We start from the raw sequence: 18,275 nt of genomic DNA, 5'->3' as shown, positions 1-18,275 counted from the left end.
AGTGATCACCTGTAATTCTAAATCCACTGAAAAGCAAATGGAAAGTTTACCTTTAACTAAGTATATTTGTCAGCAGGCCAAAATGGTTTTCTGCATTTCCTTTTCAGATGACGACATTCAATAAAAATGTACAGTAGAAATTAATGGTATGAAGTCAAGATAATGATCATGACACATGAAAAGAGAATTAAGTAAAAATTCTTAGGATTTATAGAGATGAGAGGGTGGGTGGAATTGAAAGCTGTGGAAAAATTATATATTATTCAGCATCTTTTGGGCACAAGAGGACATAAAGGTTCTGTGTGAATTATAAAAACAGCCCAGATTAAACATCCAAAGGGAGATACATACAGCTATAAAAAAGACTTTGGAGTATTTGGCAGTGCCCAGAAGGGTGCAGCTCAAAATCCTCAGAAGATGGCAGAGAAGCAGGAGAACTAAAAGTTCATTAATATGTGAGAAAACACAGGAAATTGGGACAGCCAGACAAATATGTGGCAGGAGAAAGATCAGGAGGAGGTACAGAAATCTTCATACCAAATAAAACCACAGTTTTCTGTGCTTTTGGCTTTCATAATCCACCTTACTGAACTAGCAGGAGAGGGTAAATGCACCTTCCAGCCTGCTATCTGAGACCTGTACATAGATTTTCTCACTCACCTGGATTCCTCCATGATGTCATTTCAAATTACTGAAGCTTTCAGAAAGCTCTGCTTATGCTGTGTGCTCTCCAGGAGCACAAAATAAATCTTCTTTCCATGTTGCTTGTTTCCTTTACATGACATTTGTTTGTCTTTTCCAGCCAGTCTTTGGATCAGACCTCATTCCTTATAGTGTTTTTTAATTGCCATTGTATAAAAATAGCAAATTACTAGGTTTTATGTCAATGAAATCTACCATACCTTTTGCAATTTAGAATAACTTATTTTTATTATCTCTGCTTCAATATGGATGTCAGTGTTTTAACAGCAAATCTAGTAATAGCTTCTTGTTTTCTACAGCTGAGTACATTAAGAGGATGCCTTGTGCTTCAAACACTCTATTGTGTACACAGAGGATAGAAAATAAAAATATAAAATATAGAATCAATTATTTAAAGAGAAAATTTAAGAATTGTAGTAACATAGCATGGAAAAAGACTTTCTCAACTCTGAGCAGAAACAGGCCTGAACAGAAGGAAAAACTATATTTTATCCTACCACATTTTCAGCTTGCCACAGTTTTACATGGATAGAAAGACTAAACATCTGGTTTTCCTTTACATTCAGATTCAGCCTGATGCATTATACTGCCTGACTACATCCTAGCCTCAAAAGAACAACTGAGATTTCAAATGGTGCATCTCAGGGATGGAATATTTAAAGAAACAGCAGACTTGAGGAAAATATTTCTCAGTATGCTTTGTACAAGAAAGGCCACAGTAATTACCTGTGTAGCCAAGCTGAGATTTAAATACATTTGTATGTACATAAGCATACATAAATACTTTTATATTGTGCTTTTTATAAAGTATATACAAGTATATTTTAAATATACTTCTCATGACAGAACAGAAAAGGCTGTGACTCACATTTAAGGTGCAGAGAGGGTTTCCATGCAAATCTCTCAACTCATTCAGGGGAGATGTTTATCTGCAGGCAGAAAGCAAACACCTCTCCACACTAATCTCGTGTGATTGATATCTCAATGTCAGAACTCGAGCTCTGAATCTTCAATAAATTGCTCAACCCCCATATAATATTCTGCTGTATCCCTGTCTGCCATGAGCCCTGGTTGAATCCAGCACTGCCTGTCTCATGTCAGGCTGTTCATCACCATCCTGGGCTCAGGGCACAGGAGCAGCCAAAATCTGTCTCCTGCACTCAGCTGGGCTTGGAGCACTTGAGGTAAACCACTATAAATCACACACTCAGTAATTTGCAGTGTTTTATCAGCTCCACTAGTCACTGATCAGGCTGCAGCAGCCCGTGGTCCTACAAGATTTAATCCCTGTGCTTCCTGCTGGCAGCCTGACCTGCAATCCATGGCTGCATTGCTTATGAAAATGCAAGGAAATCAAGGAAAGATAAATGTGTTAACAAACCTGCTGTTCCCATCCTGAATCTACAGTGCCTCCTAACTTTGCCCATGTTTCCCAGTTCTTTTCTGAATCAGACTCCAGTGTCAAAGCAATCAGCTGTGTGTCATGACACTATGCTTTCTAACCACTTGTTTTGCTTGCCTTGATATTTGTCATCTTCAGAAATGAGAAGCACAAGCTCAGGAAGGTCACTTTTATCACCTGGTAGTTCAGGGATGGAGACTAAAACTTAGCACAGCTGCAGTTCCTTGCACACTAAAGTATTTCAACTGTGCTAAATTCTGATTAGAGAGGGGTGTGCTCTCTTGTGCTGGTTCTGCTTGTGCTGAGCTGTCACTTGCCCTAAGCCAAGCACAAACCTTGTGGGTTTAACAGATTTCAGAGAATTTCCTTTTGCCTTTCACCTGAATAAAACCCAAGCCTTCTTTCACCCTCCAGAACTGACAAAATCCCACTCAGAGATGCATGTGTACAGTAATATGAGCTGGAAAGGGATGGCCTTAAAGCAGCAGCAGCTTTTTGTGGCATTGATGTGTTTGGTAGTTTTTCCTTTGTGGTGGCCTTGCCTTTTCCATGTGCTAAATGACCTGCAAGAGTTTTTTCAACTGTTCTGCACTAATGGAAAATTACACATCAGGCTGATGCTCCCTTCCCAAAATGAGCTGAGTCTGATGCTTATAGAGAAAATGCATAAAAACACCTTGGAAGTATTTATTATATTTTTTTTTTAGTTTTTCTTTGGGTCAAAATTAAGAAGTAGCCCTGAGAGAAGAATCCAGTGCATCTCCTGAATCCTTTTTTACAAATATCCCTCCAAAGAGCAAGTCATCACATACTTACAGGTATCTGCACTTTCTACAGCAAGTAGTGTGCTGAATGAACACAATTTTTTTTTTTTTTTATTTCTACAAAGCTGAAATTTGGTAGCATCAGCATTTTGAATTCTGTTCATGAAAGGAAAATGACAATGACAAATTCTTTTTATGGAAGCATCTAAAGAACCACTGGGAAGAAAAAAAAAAAGCCCTGAAGCTCCTTTTCTCTTTGGAAAGAAACATTTCTAAATGCCATATATCTTTTCAGCAATTGAAAATATAATTATAGCAGAAAGTTTCCTTTACAAATTACCACAGCATTTTATTTTTTCTTTTACTGGAACAATTTTATCAGGTAAAGCTGCAGAAAACTTTATACTAGTTTACAGATCCTTACCATCTTCCAAAACAACTATAATTCCTAGCCTACCATAATAATCAATTTGCCCAACAGTGGAGAGGCACATGCATGTCAGGTGGTGAAATTTGGTGATATTTCAGATACACTTGCTGTGACAGCCAGCTTGGTGGGGTTTGTCTCTTTAGGTGACTTTTCACCAAATATCCACTTTCTAATACTGTCTAGAGCCTCTAATTCTATGAGAGAAGTCTTAACTCAAGGCATGTTATTGCTACACTAGGCAGCTTCTGCTAGCCCAAGTAAAACCTAATTGACCAGAATAGATTTGTTCATAAAATCCAGGGCAGCCTCACACAGCTGATGAAGCAGCTGATGCTTATTCTAGTGCAGACAGAAGTTTTACATGGGGCATCATGAACAGTTTGAGTTCACTGAGGTAGAAAAGAATAGAACAAGAAATGAACATCAAAACTTAGATAAGTTAGATCAGGTTATCTCATGTATAAATGGAGGCGACTTCCTAAGGACTTCCAAATCTGTTTCACAACATTATCACTTCTTAAGTAGTCTTAGAATTCTTTATTTCTTCTTAATTTCAAAATATATCCCTGCTGGAGCATCTCCTCAGGTAAACGTTATCCTGATCTCAACATGCCAGCCAAAAAATGTCTTTAAACTAATGTTTTCTACTGGCAGCTGAACAATTTCTGTTATGCTGGAAGGACAAGTATTTTACCATGGCAGGTATTTTTAAAGCTGAGACCTGACCTTGGTACCCACAAATGGGATACATATTTGCAAACTGAACCTTGAAAGCAAAATTCACCGTCTGCATCCCCACGTGCTCAATTCACACTTTGATATTTAGAAACAAACTGAGACTTGTGAAGACAAGCACAAAAGTGTGGGCAAAACACTTGCTGACATGAAGAAAGTAATTATTCTTCTGAATATCTGCTCCTTACCTGACATGTCAGTCCAAGGATTTCATGCCCAAACAACATGCCACTTTATATGTAACTGCTAGCATTTCCTCCTGTGTTAATGCCAAAGTACCTAATTTTGTGATAGATTTAAGGTCTTAATGTATTCATCCTATTTTGTTTAAACAATGGACTGGAGCCTGCAAGGTTCTGACATTTGTTATTTTTGGCAAAACACAAAGGCTTATAGAAGTTTGTTATGTGCAGTGAATTAAAATGCAAATCTCCTTAGCACAATGAAGGCATTTTGTAACTCAGGGCTGAAAATTCACCCAAAGTAGAAAAATAATTGAACAAATGGTTGCATTCCTAACTATTCACTGATTTCTGCTATTCTAATTTATTTTCCTCATCCACACTATTACTAGAGGAGTCGTTTACTGCAAGCTCATTTCATTGTGAAGCCCAAAACTATTAAGGAAAGAAGAAATTCCTTCACTTTGAAAGACAACAGCTTGACATGCTGCATGTACTACCTGAATTTAAAGCTATTTAGCTGTTCTTTCAAAGGAAGGTAGTGACAAAGCTGTCTCAACATAACCCATCTTTTAATCACAAGTTATAATAATGATGAGATGGGATATTCCTGGCCTGTTTCACCTGACTGTATTTAATAGAAAATGCATCACTCAGCCATGTCAGAAAAATGAGACTTCAGCTCTTCCTGAAATATCAAATTATCTGGTAATGCAGATAAAAACACAGCACATCACAGCTTGCAGCTCCAGCTTCAGGTTGCAGGATAATTGTGTGAAATAATAGCTGGCATATGTAAGTTTAGGATAGTTCCAGAAATAGCTAGTGCTGAGTACCCTAAAGAAATATTAATAGAACAGGGCAGTTACAGATCAGAGACACTGTGATGTTATCACTCTGGTTTGGCATTATATACTTGCATATCAATGAAATATGACATCTAAGACACAGTTCTCCTTTCTCATATGGGAAGAGCCTTTTCCAGTTAATTTAAACTCCAGTTCAGCTCTGAATTGGGTCACAGTAAAAACTGCTTACCTTTCCACAGATTTATTTCTATGTCCACATATAGATGATACTTCACACTGCTAAATCTCTTCTTTTTCCCTCGTCACCCATTTTCACTCTTTCAGCAAGGACAGAACCAGTAGAGCAAGGAGCATTTGTGCATTTACTTGTCACCAGAGCCATCAAACCTGTTTGCTGTGATCAGAATAATTATATCATTATCCATGATATTCATTAATGATGAATGATGCAAAAGGAGAGAAGAACTGAGCTGGACTCAGCCCTGAATTTGAATTTCCATCAGGGAAACAAACAGTTCCATGGCCAGTAAAACTCCTAAAACTGTGTTCCTGTGGATTTATGTCCTGTGCTTCAATTACCAGTTGCCCAAAAGTGCAAATTCTCATTCCTCAGTGACAAGAGAGCATTTCTCTGGGGGTGGATGATCTGGTGTCTACATGATTTCCCAGTAATTAATGATAAGACTGATGTAATAAATGATTTTTTAAAGCAATTATGCTTAAGCATATGAAGCTTTTGTAATGAAATGTAAGAGCTCATGACCTATACTTTTCCACAGAAAGGTGGAAAATATCTCCACTTTAAGACAAAAATTTTACAGATATAAAAAGAAAATCAGGTAGTACAGGCTGTCACAGAAAGCTAAAAATAGATATAGATGATAGATATAGATAGATATAGATATAGATTATTAGATATAGATATAGATGATATAGATATAGATATAGATATAGATATAGATATAGATATAGATATAGATATAGATATAGATATAGATGATATAGATATAGATAGATCGATAGATATAGATAATTTCAGCCAAAAGAATTATATCAACCTTTCAGACAAGTAAATAGCATTTTTTTCCACTATTTGAAACACAAAACTTCAAAGCAGACATAAAGAGCTGGTGATCTGGTAATGACAGTCTCTAATTTAACTCTGGATCATTTTAGACATTTTGGTGTGTAAGATCAGCACAAAAACATTCTCCAACAGCTGCTCAGAAAAAAAAATGGCAGTGGACTTATCTGTAAAAGGTGCCTCTGAGAGGGACACTTACTCTTTTGCCACTTACTAGAGTTTTTTGTGGATTGTGTCATAAGAACTTGTGTTATTTCATCTCCAATCTGCTGTCACTGTTGGCAGAATGGAACCAATTTTCCACTGAAGTCATTTTGGATCCTCCTGTTGCCTTCCTTAAAAATAACTAGATAATGTTAGATATGTATGCAGTAGCATTTGTCTCATTTATGTTATTTTATAACAGTACTCACTTGAAAATTCAAATAATACAAATGTGTCAGGGTATGTGAATACATATTTTATGTATCAAATTGACACCCCTACAAGGGTGAATGACTGACAATGACATACATCCTCACACAAATGTATGGACAGACCAATAGGCAGAGTTTCCCTCTATAACTAGAGCACTGAAATGCAATAAACCCATTTATAATCATCCTCCAAACACGTGGGAAGTTTCCCATAGACGTTGTCATTTGACCTTTTCAGAAAAGGTCACCAAAAGGCCATTGATCTCCCATTGGATTTCCATTACACACACTTTGAACCAAGGATCTTTACATTTACTGCTCTCATTTATCACAGAATGCTGATTACAGGAAACATCCAAATTCTGACATTTCAAAGGTCAGTTTGCAATTTTTAAAGATTCCCCTCCATTATTCATTTTATTGCCTGCTCTGCTCCACAAGTAATCCATTAGAAATACAAGTTTACTTCTTGATCCAAACAATTTGTATCAGAACCTCAGATTTGAGTGGAATTAAAAACCACTAAAAAGACAAATTATCATGCTGGTTAGTCATCAGAGGAAAACATTTTGCTCAAGCTAAACATCTTTACATTTATACAGCTGTAGAGGTGGTTGGTTGTTTTTTTGGAAAGGAGGGGGTTGTTCTTGGTTTTCCTAATCATACTTTTAGATAAAAGGTGAGACACCAAACTTGAAAACAAGTGGTGTGCATAGTTTTGGTTTCTGACTTACCACATTGCCAGGTATGATGTCAGGAGCATTACAACTCTCCAAATTCCCCAAGTTCTTCAAGGTCATGCCTAGGCAACGTGGCAGGCATGTCTGATCAGCTCCTACATTCAGTGGAACACATTCTCTCTCTTGTTATTCTCATAAAATAAATGTCTTCTCAAACACATTTCAGTCCAGGATTACTTGTCATTGTATATAGATAAATAATTTATCCAAAAATCTAAACTTGGTGATCTGTAGCAATAATAAAGAGAAATAAATATTCACAGTCCTGAGCACTAACATGATGCTCATCTTATTACAGAAGGGGAACACTGTGATTTATTTATTTTCATGAGATACTTGCATCCCTTGCTAACAGCAGTTTGGGAGTCCTGGTAGAAAGGTGCTTCTAACTGAGCTTGAAAACCCCAGAGATGTACACCTTCAAATGACCTGTAAAAGGATATTAGAATATGAGCAGCTTTTTTATTCTTTATAACCTGTTGGATATATGCAAATATCATTAAGTACATTTGCAAGATCACCCCTAAGTCCCAGACCCTTTCTCACACAATTGGGGTCAAGAACCACAAGGCTTTTTTTTTTTTTTTTTTTTTTTTTTTTTTTTGTGGTGCACATTTCCATAGGTTGAGTTGACCTGTGGAGTTACATCTTTATTTTAAGCACTGTGCACTGAGGTATATTTTGATATGAGATATGGGATACTGGGGCTTTGTAGAGAGAAATTATATGTTTATCCCAGAGTAGTTGAATAAATACCAAACAAACAAAATTTGACAGCCAAAGTAAATCTTTTACCTCTGGCACTGCCACAGGACTGCAATAACACATCCCCTTTCTCTCTGGGATGTTTGGCCTGAGCACTTCAAAATACTTAATGTGGATATGCCCAAATAATGACTCTTTGTGAGGAAAGTTATGATTCTTTGTGAGTGAACAGTTCCTACATCAGCATTTTGTACTGGCTGCCAGAACCACTTGAATATCTGCTCTAATGCCACAAGAACCAGGATGTGCCATGACCAAAATGTGTATTTACTATTCCTGCTGAACACACAGGTTCAGGGTCAGCCCTTTGACATGCCCATGTAACTCCTCTACTATGGAGCATGGGAGAAATCTCCTTGCATTAGTAAATTCCTATGTGCTAAAAATCAAAATGAGACAAAACAGTGCGGGGGGGAAAATCCCTGCTTTTTATTCCCACAGCACAGATTTTTTGACTTGCATTTTGTGGAGAGCTACAGAATGTCAGATGGCTGCTCTTGTTTAAACCAAGAGCTGAATCCCTCAGGTCCTTCAGACTTGAAAAATGAAAGAAAACACTTCTGAATTACTTCCTTCTCCACCACTTCCATGCCATGCTCTGATTATGGGTTTTCCTGTTTCTAATTCAAATGAAAGAAGAAAGAGTTCTAAGCCACAGCTGGCAGGATATCATACTCCATTTCATTAGTGCTTTTAATAGAGATTAATAATATTCTCTCCTGTTTTAATGGGATATCACACTTCCTTATGTACCATGAGAAGCACTTTTGATAGACTGAATTCCAACCAGTGCCATATGATCTTTTAGGAAGAGCTTTTAGGAGGTTTTTTATTTCTCTGCTGGGCACAAAAAAGAAAAGAAAATTAAAAAGACTGAAAGAAGGTACAATTTCCACTTGCAGATAACATTTTATCCACACAGATTTTATTTACAGATATTTTCTCAATCCCCAGTCAGAAACATTTGGGAATTTTTTTAGTGTTTGCAGTGTTGCTGACATTGCTGTTAATCTCAACTATATAAAAAAGTCAGGCAAACATTAATGACTTCACCTTCATTACAGAATACATCTGAGTAAAGGATTTATTCAGAGCATTACAGCTCTTCATTGTGCACCAGACTGAGTAGTTTGGATTTACTAGCAGCACTTTGATACTCTATGAAAAGCTAACTTCAGAATTGAATGCCTTACCTTACTTGCCATGTTAAATGTGACTGAGCAAAAGGAACTGCTCACATTCTAAGGAGGATTACAAATTAAAACTATTTAAAAGGACTGCTCAAAACTCACTGCAGCAGCACAATGTATTCTTTTTTATGTTCCTGAAGTCACCCCAGTTGATAAAATGCATTAATTTTTGCTGTAGATACATCAACCTTGCATTGCATTCTACATGAGAACCATGTTGTCTGAGAGTTTTTTTCTGTTATGCACTGAGCTGGGTTTGAGGTGTGTTCATTAACAGGTTTGATAGGTCCTGCCTTTGATCTCCACATCAGGAGGAGCTCTTTGGCACACCTTGCTTCAGAAGATGTGTTACAAACCAAAGCAGAGCAGACAGCTGAGTGTCAGCTCTGAGGAGAGAAAGGAAAACATGCAGTGCCATGAGAAGGATGAAGTGCTCCTAAATTGCTGTGCTCTCTGAGCTGCCTGCTCTCCTTGCTTTGTTTCACAGGGTTTCATTCCACCATTATTGCAATTCATTGAGTTAGGATTCATTTTAATTTCTAGTGACTTGTGAAAACAGTATTTTATGCAAGAAACTGAGGACCACTGAGATAATATCCTCAAGAAGGAGGAATGAGCTAGACCTTCAGGAACACAATTTATTTTTACTATTTCAAAAATCCTTACTGCTCTAATAAAATCCCCCTGTGTTTTAGCAAATATACAAATTTAGATATTTTAGTAAGGTTCTTTACAATCCATCATGGGCCAATTCTCTCAGAAAACCTTCAGTCTGATACAAGAAGATAATTTGGACTAGTTTTATCACAAAGAGAAATTCACTATGAACTACTAGGTGCTGCCCAAACAGTTTATAACCAAATCCCAGGGTTGTTTTGTTTTGACCACAGGTCTGACTCCTTATAACCACTCTAATGATTGCATTCCTTTCACAATGGCATTTATTTTAAATAGCACAACAAGATATGCCCTGTTAGAGAAGAAAAAAATATTCTCACTCCTCTTTACCATAAATGAAATCCTCATAAGAACTTTCTGATAAAGAATCATGTTTCAAATGCATTGTTCCCAGCCAGAAGTCAGGATACAAATTCAAATTGCATTTAGGCACTGCTTCAGGACATGGCAAGTATTGGGTTTTGGTTTTGGTGTTTTGTTGTTGGGGGTTTTGTCGTTTGAGGATAGAAACTTTTTGGACTGGTTCAATATTTCTTGTGTAACTAAGCATTTTTTAGGCAGGTACACTCCACAGCTGTTCTGTGGACTGTAAAGAACCCACACATGTAACAGGGCATGCCCACCATCACTTTAACCAAGATATCCACACTGTTTAGCTCCAGATTTTAGTTCCAGTAGGAAAATTCTATCATTATCTTTAATGGATCTATTTCAGAATTTGAGTACCTAAGACATTTGGGATACCCATTGTTTGAACCTCAGTGTGGGGTTTGAATCTGTGCCGGAAACATTTTGAAAACAGAACCTTTCTTCCCTCCTACATCCTCTCAAATGAAAAACACTGTGAGTATTGCTTTATTTAGTGATCCCTGTGAAAATAGTCCTTCAATAAAATTTTAAGTTCTCAGGCACCAGGAGCCCAGGGGTTAATTCAGTGACTGTTGCTCATTTCAGCATCTAACCAGGAGAATCACAATCGTTTTGTCACTGAGGCAGATTTACTCAGGGTTTGCTTTTGAAAGGCCAGCAAGTGTTTCACACCCAATTTCAGAAGACTGCAAAGAGAAAAATCAGACTGTGCACCAAGACAACTCTTGTGAGCTTTTTGTCTTTGTTGCAGACAGAAAGAGGAAGGGACTCCAGCACAGAAAATTACCTGATCATGCAACACCATTGTCAGCTCACAGACTCACAGGTTGCACTGTGCTCCACATCTGCCCCTTGATCCTGGTGTCAGCTTTTAACAAGAGCTGAGAGAGATGGCTCAGCAGCAGGTTAATCTCATGAGCTCTTGTGCAGCCTGCCATGGTGAAGGAATAGCAGCAGGGCTGAAATCACAGTTAAATTGCCTGCCTCTTATTTTTTTTTTTTTTTTTCTTTCTTTCTCCTTGTATTTTGTATAATTTATCTCTTGCTGGACAGTATGGTATTTCTCATGGTTCAGCCTGGTTGTGCATTCCCTTCTTGGTCCTTCCAAGAGTGCTCAGGGGCTGCAGAACCCCCCTGCTCCATTTCCACTGAAGTTATTGACACCACAGCAGCTTCACACCCTGCCACTTGCTGTTCTCACAGCCTTTGTCTGAAAAATCAAGGCTCAAAGTGCAGGATTTGCCAGGAAATTGGTAGGGAGGCAGCAAACTTTTCAGCTTTTTCCTGTATTCTGCAGTTTGTATTTTAGTTTTGAAGGGTTGGGTGTTTTTTTAAGGCTACAAGAAGAGGAGAAATGGAACTCTAAGACCATACTTGACATTCAATGTTTAGGCTTTACATGCTGCCAAACAAAGATAGGAATGCAGTCCATTAACTTTCTGAATCAGCAGTAGAATAAAGAGTAAGATATAATTAGCTGACATTCAAAATCAATAGCTGGTGTATGTTCGATCAATTTATACTATACTAATTCAGGAAAAAATAACTAAAATTTACTCAGATTTGTGCTCTGGATAAACCAAACTGCTGAAGAGTGTGAGTTGTTTGTGGACCAAGACCACACAGGCAAATTTAAACCAAAATAAATGAGATTCATTCATTCATTCAGAAGCAGGATTTAAATGGAAAAAAGGTCAAGGCCTTAGAACATTGGCACTGTAACTAGTAGAGCTCAGTATGGCACTGATGGGAACAAATTCTACCAGAGCACACTTCAGGATTAGCCACAATTAAAACCTCCATGAGTTGGTCAGAGGAGCCACTGGACTCACTGATTCAATTTCATTTTAATTCCATTGCAGTTGTTGCTGCTGACTGGCATGAAGTGTTTACTCCTGTGGGTTACCAGAGTGAAAGAAAAAAAAAAAGCTGGCAACAATTCTGTTTCCCCATTTTATCCAAAAAGACCCATCAGGGTCTCTTTTCTTCACATTTTACAGGAGCAGATGTAAAAATTCTACACCAGTTTACCTGTAATCCACACAACTTGCCTTCACCTTTCCTTACTCATTCCTCTTACTTGCTTGTCTCTTTCTGTAGATATTTTTTATTCTTTCTTTACTGGCTCTCAGAATAGTCAAGATTGCATGCCAGCCTCAAATATTTACTTTCAAAATAACCTTGAGGAAGAAAAAAAAAAAAAAAACACACACTGACATTTTGTGGACAAAGAGACTTTTAAAACTTTTCACAATAGTTTGCATTGAGCTTACAGAATCCACTCTCTCTCATGTGATTGACTCATTATTTCCCATCAGTTCCATCAGTGAAAATAATTTCCAATATTTTTCAGAAAAAAAATAGAATGTCAGTAGGGCACAGTCAAACACAATGGCTGGGAGCAGCTCAATAGACTGAATTACTCTTGCACAATTCTCCTTGCCCTGCAAAGAGACTTTTTGCAGCATAAATTAGGTTCAGCAAGCATTTCATTTAAAGTCAAGAGCTGGAAGAATAATGAATTTCTTTGAAGTCTGATGACAGCCTAGGCAATAGCACAAGCAGAAAGAGAAACAATCTGGAAAACTCATTTGCATAAGAAATTGTACCAGCTGACCTCTTATTAGATCTGATCTTGTGAAAGGTATCACTGCATGAATTCATCATTCTCACAAGCAATTCCTCATTCAATAAGGGCTATTTGCTGAAAATTGTGGCACTGGGCTCAGTAACTCCCCAGTAAGGGTCAATGAGAACAGAAATTATGAATGGAGAGTACTCAGGTCCAGGGAATTTCACACCTCATCTACAGTTATAATTTGCAAAGGGAAATATCTGAACACCAGGAGATTTGCCAAAATCTCTCTGTGTACCTTCAGTAGCTTTTGGTTTTTCATTTTGCACAAAGCTACCCAAAACATCAGCAAATTGAAGATGCATAGATGTACAGTCACATATTTCTGGTTCTTACAGGTGCCACAGAGCTCTGAAACAACAAGTTTTATTGGGGGCATTGGAGTACAGATTCCCAAGAAAATGTAAGCAGGGGAGATGCCAGGGATGGTAACAAACATGAACGTGGAAGGTTTGCATTGACACTCTTCAGCATTTGGAAGGAACAGCACAGGGACACAGGAATTAAAAAAGGTGGGTAAACTGAGCAGCAAAGATAGGGGAAATCTGAAGAGAGAAGGAATGGGAGTGACAAAGAATAATTTAACTCAATGACACAAAATAGATGTCTAGAAGTTACTGGGGAGCAGAAGCACCTGATAAGAGTGGAACATAAATATTTGATTTCCAAGGTTGTCAAAATTCACCTTTTTGCAGCCATCTCTTGGTGGGTTTTTAGCATGTTAAGTTGCAATGTGAGCAGATATTTCTTTTGTGATTTCATTGCAGCTTTCAGTAGCCTTAAAATGAAATTATTTTTTTCTTCACAATAGCATCATTCTGTGACTGTGCCAACAACCTCAGCTGAAAACAGTTTTCCAGACACTGCCAAATCCAAAATGCCATTGTCAATAAAGGATGAAACCAACTAGCACTGATCTGTTTCTCCAAGAAACATCAAAGGGCTTCCTAATAAATGTGCCAACTCTTGAGAAAAACAAATTTCCATTATTAAAAACAATTGCATGCTGTATACTTATCTTTTTCCCAATCAATTATATTATCTTGACAATGAATCATAGTCATTAATGAATATTTCTGAAACAAAAACAAAAAAAAATTAACCTTTGAACATGTGTTTATAATATAGCACATACAGACAGATAAATAGAAATAATATTTGCTCTTGTTTTTATTTTTTAGATTACAGAGCATTTGGTAATAGAAAACATTATTAGTGCTGAGGACCTTCTTGCTTTGTAGCCTGAGGGATGTTTTCATCCTCTTTCTTTCTGAGAACTGTGTATAAAACTTTTTTTTCCTTGGGCTTGTTTTGAAGGGACAGAGAGTGTGAAGAAATTTTTGTTACACCAGGAATAGAGACACTTTTCTATTGTTCTGCCAGCATGGAATAATCATAAAATGAATTCTAATTTCATGGGGGTGCAGTATTTATTTCCTATGTACTACTCAATCCCCTTTCCAAACATCATGATGTTATTTGCCATTAATCTCCAGCTGAACTGTATAAACTACATCATGTCACTAATGATCTTCCACCCCCTGATTTTCTACATGCAATAAAGCAGTTTGACTTTATTAAAAGCTCCTGCAGAGCCACATATTATTTTTAATAAGTTGAATAATATTAAATTGCTATTATTAATAACAATATTTTACTATATATTTTAATATTTTTAAGAAGAATAAAAAGTTTATGAGAGTATCTCTGTATCTTTTATATTCACACTTTGCCACGTGTCTTTTCCATTCAAATGAAAGTAGGAGATCAGTTACCCTGCACACTGACCCTGACCAGTTTTACAGCCTCAACAGTAGCCAAGGATTTTCCACAACCAACTTGGTTTTGAGACTAAACAGATGAGAAGTAAAGTAATTAAATAATACAGGTGGTCAGAAATGTTCCATCCCCTAAACCTGAGGTTCTGGAAAAACATCAGAGTAAAAACTGTTTCTACAGAAAACTGAACACTCACCTGGAAGCCAAATCTGCCAGAATAGTTTGTTTTCTTGAACAGCTTTCACAGATGATTCTTAGGAATTGTGGGAAATTTGGGTTAATAAAAATTTGATAAACCAGAAACCAGGATATATACACACATATCTGTGTGTGTACATCACTGTACATCTTACAGCTTCTTCAACCCAAAGGCAGAGAATCCTACAATCCTAAAATCACCTGGACCAGCCACAAAACCACTCTTTGACTGCAGTTTCCATTAATAAAACTGCTCCTATTGCAGCTGCCAGCACGAACAGGGTGCTCAGAGCTGTTAATAAATACACTGAATTAGAAAATGTCTCTGTATGAACAATGCATCTGAGCCAGACAGATTAGAGGATTAAGTTCCCCACTGCAGCAGTTCATATTATGGTGACACAGAAATGTCAAGGATAACAGAAGTTACTACTGAAGCATTTGAAAAACTGAATAGAAAAAACATGACTTGAAGCAAAAGAAAAAAAAATAATAGATTCACACATCAAATTAAACAAGACACTGAAGAAGTAAATAAAGGCTGAGTAGAAATTATTCAGTTGTATAGATAAAACTCATTAAAGGGTCAGGTCTCAAATCATTCTGAGTGACCCACCAAAACCAGGGGATCCATTTCCTCACCTGCTGAAAGGGCCATTTAGGATAAATTTAATCAATTTACCTCCTAGCATTTCAGAGCTTTCTGGAAGTATGTTTGCATCTAGTAAAAGCTGCAGAATTCTCTGTGTGACAAATCCAGTTTTCATCTTGCTTTCAAAGGATTGGAGATGGCATGGGGGGGGTTCCTCAGAGAGATCTTCATGTAAAACCAACTAAATTGTCCAAACACAGAAACATCCTGTTTTTAAACCTTATCTCGATTCCTAAAATTACTTTCCTGTTTCTTTTCATTGTCTTTACTGCCAAATTAGTATTTGTTCTGTCTTGCAATTATTTTTTAGAAATAACTAAATAAAATAAATAGTAATTTATAATTAATACTTAGAATAATTAATTATGAAATAAATTGCACATTAAATAACCACATTGGAAGTAAAGAAGTTTCCTGTTTTCCCAGTATCACCTATATAATGGAAAGAAAATCCTGCATGGATTATTCTCTATTACATTAATGGTGGTTAGTGGAAGCAGAAGCAACCCAGACTCCTCCAGGGCCCTCAACAAATTGTATTTTATTGTTCAGAACTTCTTTTTACTGGGCATTCACACATGATTGGTCCCAACACCACCCATTTCCCTGGCCAAGGACACATCTGCATTTAGGGCTCAATGAATTGGCTGCTGTAAAACAGAACTTTCTCTGAGTCCCCCAGAGAGAGATCATAATGCAGGGATTGAATCAAAACCTTTAAAGAAATTAAAGTGTATTAAGCCACACACACATGAAGTAGAAGCTTTTGTATTAAGTAGAAATATTAAGTCACATAAATATGAAGTAGAAGTCTAAGTTTTAAGTAAGGATATGCTCTAAGTACCTTAAAAGAGTAAAAAGCCCTAGAATTTAATGTAAAAATCCAGAAATTTAGCCCCAGACATAATTAAAACATGGCAAGAATATTGCTTACATTTTTTAGACAGATAGAATCATTTGTGTGATAGAGCTGTATGTGCAAGTTATGCTTAAGAATTAACACTACTTTTGTACTACAGAGCTAAAATTCTAATAGGCTTAGAAAAAATGTTTTAGGTTCTTGTTTTTAGCCCATTGAGTGATTTGTAGATAAAAACCCTGCACTGAGGTGAGAATCTATCCCTCCCTCCTTCCTCCACCACCATCACCACCTGAAAGAAGAAAGGAGCTCCTACAGCTACTTCAAATCAAGACTTTATACTAAGAATTGGCTTCAATTCAAGATTTGACACCAAGAAGTTGCTCCAGTTCAAGACTTGATACCAAGAATTTGCTTCTACTCAAGAACTTTATATCAAGAAGTTGCTTCTATTCAAGACTTTACACCAAGGAATTTCTTCCATTTACACTTTACACCAAGAAGTTCTCACACAGACTTCAACATTTCAGGCTCTTTTCCTTTAAGATTGATGTGCTTCTACAATAAACAACTTTACAGCTGCTCTTGTCTCTTTTAAAAACCTAAACCCATGAATAACCCAACAGGCTGGGATCCTCTGGATGTGCTCAAACCCACCCTCACCATTGTTCATCTCTAGGCTGGCTGAGTTAGGGGCTGCAGCTTCAGTTCCAGTGTGACAATTCTTCTTCTTGGGTATTTTAGAAGCACCTGTGACCTTCAGGACACTTAAAGATGCTTGATGCAAACCTAGAGGAAAGGTAAATTCGCTGCTGATGTGGGAAAGTGGATGAAAAATTGTAGTTAATGGAGTCAGTTCACTCTGAATCGGTCCCTCTGCACTCCAGGATGTTTTTCTGTCAGGTAGAAGGATGAACTTTAGTCTACAATAAATCATGAGATGCCTGTTACCTTCCTGAGGGTCAAGTGTTTCTGTTTGTAGGGGCAAGTTGGAAAAAAGTTTTAATTTTAAATGCATCCCTGTAGCCCCTCATCTGCACCAGCAGCACAGAATCAGTGTCAGACTTGACAACCAAAGGTACCTGCATCATCTCTCAGGAGAAAATTCAAAATTCAGAGCCCAGCTCAAAAACTGAGGTTTTGCCACCAACATTTTACATTACTTTGGGGAATTACACCCCTCAAGAAAATAAAATATAAACATAGCCTTCATAAGCTTCTGCAGTAAAGTAAAATGGTGAAAATACTTCTTTACAATCCTTTTCACATAAATAAATAAACTGCAATTTCCAGTCCTCCTTTGGCACAGGCAGTGCCTGAAACCCACCAGCTGTGATCCTGCCAGACCTCTGAACTGTGCCCTGCTGTCTTGGTGAGTCTGCACCTGCTGCTAAAGGTGAAGAATTACACCACAGGTTGCTTTCTTCAAAGTCTGAAAAAACATAGAGTCAGGGGGTAGCTGTGAATTTTGGGTTCATGTCTGGTGGTTTTTATAATTTTGTGTATGTTTAATTGGTTTGGTTTTGTTTGCTTGCTTTGCAGGGGGTTGTTGTTGGGGTTTTTTTCCAAAAAATAATACCAAAATTAATACTTTTCCCTTGATCTGATGGCTCTGGGCTTCCTGGTCTTTTTGTATATTTATCTTTGATTAAAGAGTATGTGCAGCATCAGATAAGAAAGGGGAGAAGGGAACTGAAAAATGAAACTTTTCCAAGAAAACCCAATAAACATGCCTTTAGAATGCAGGTATTTCTGAGCCACCCTGTTGAGCACCCTTAAAATCACCTTTATGCTGCAAATCCACCAAACAAGCAGAGATGTGCCAACAAACTGAGCCACAAAGGAGCTGCTGTCATACCCAAGCCTCTGAAGCCTGGCCTAATGAC

The sequence above is a fragment of the Oenanthe melanoleuca genome, chromosome 7, assembly GCF_029582105.1.
Source record: "Oenanthe melanoleuca isolate GR-GAL-2019-014 chromosome 7, OMel1.0, whole genome shotgun sequence".
NCBI lineage: Eukaryota > Metazoa > Chordata > Aves > Passeriformes > Muscicapidae > Oenanthe > Oenanthe melanoleuca.
This window is presented reverse-complemented; position numbering follows the sequence as displayed.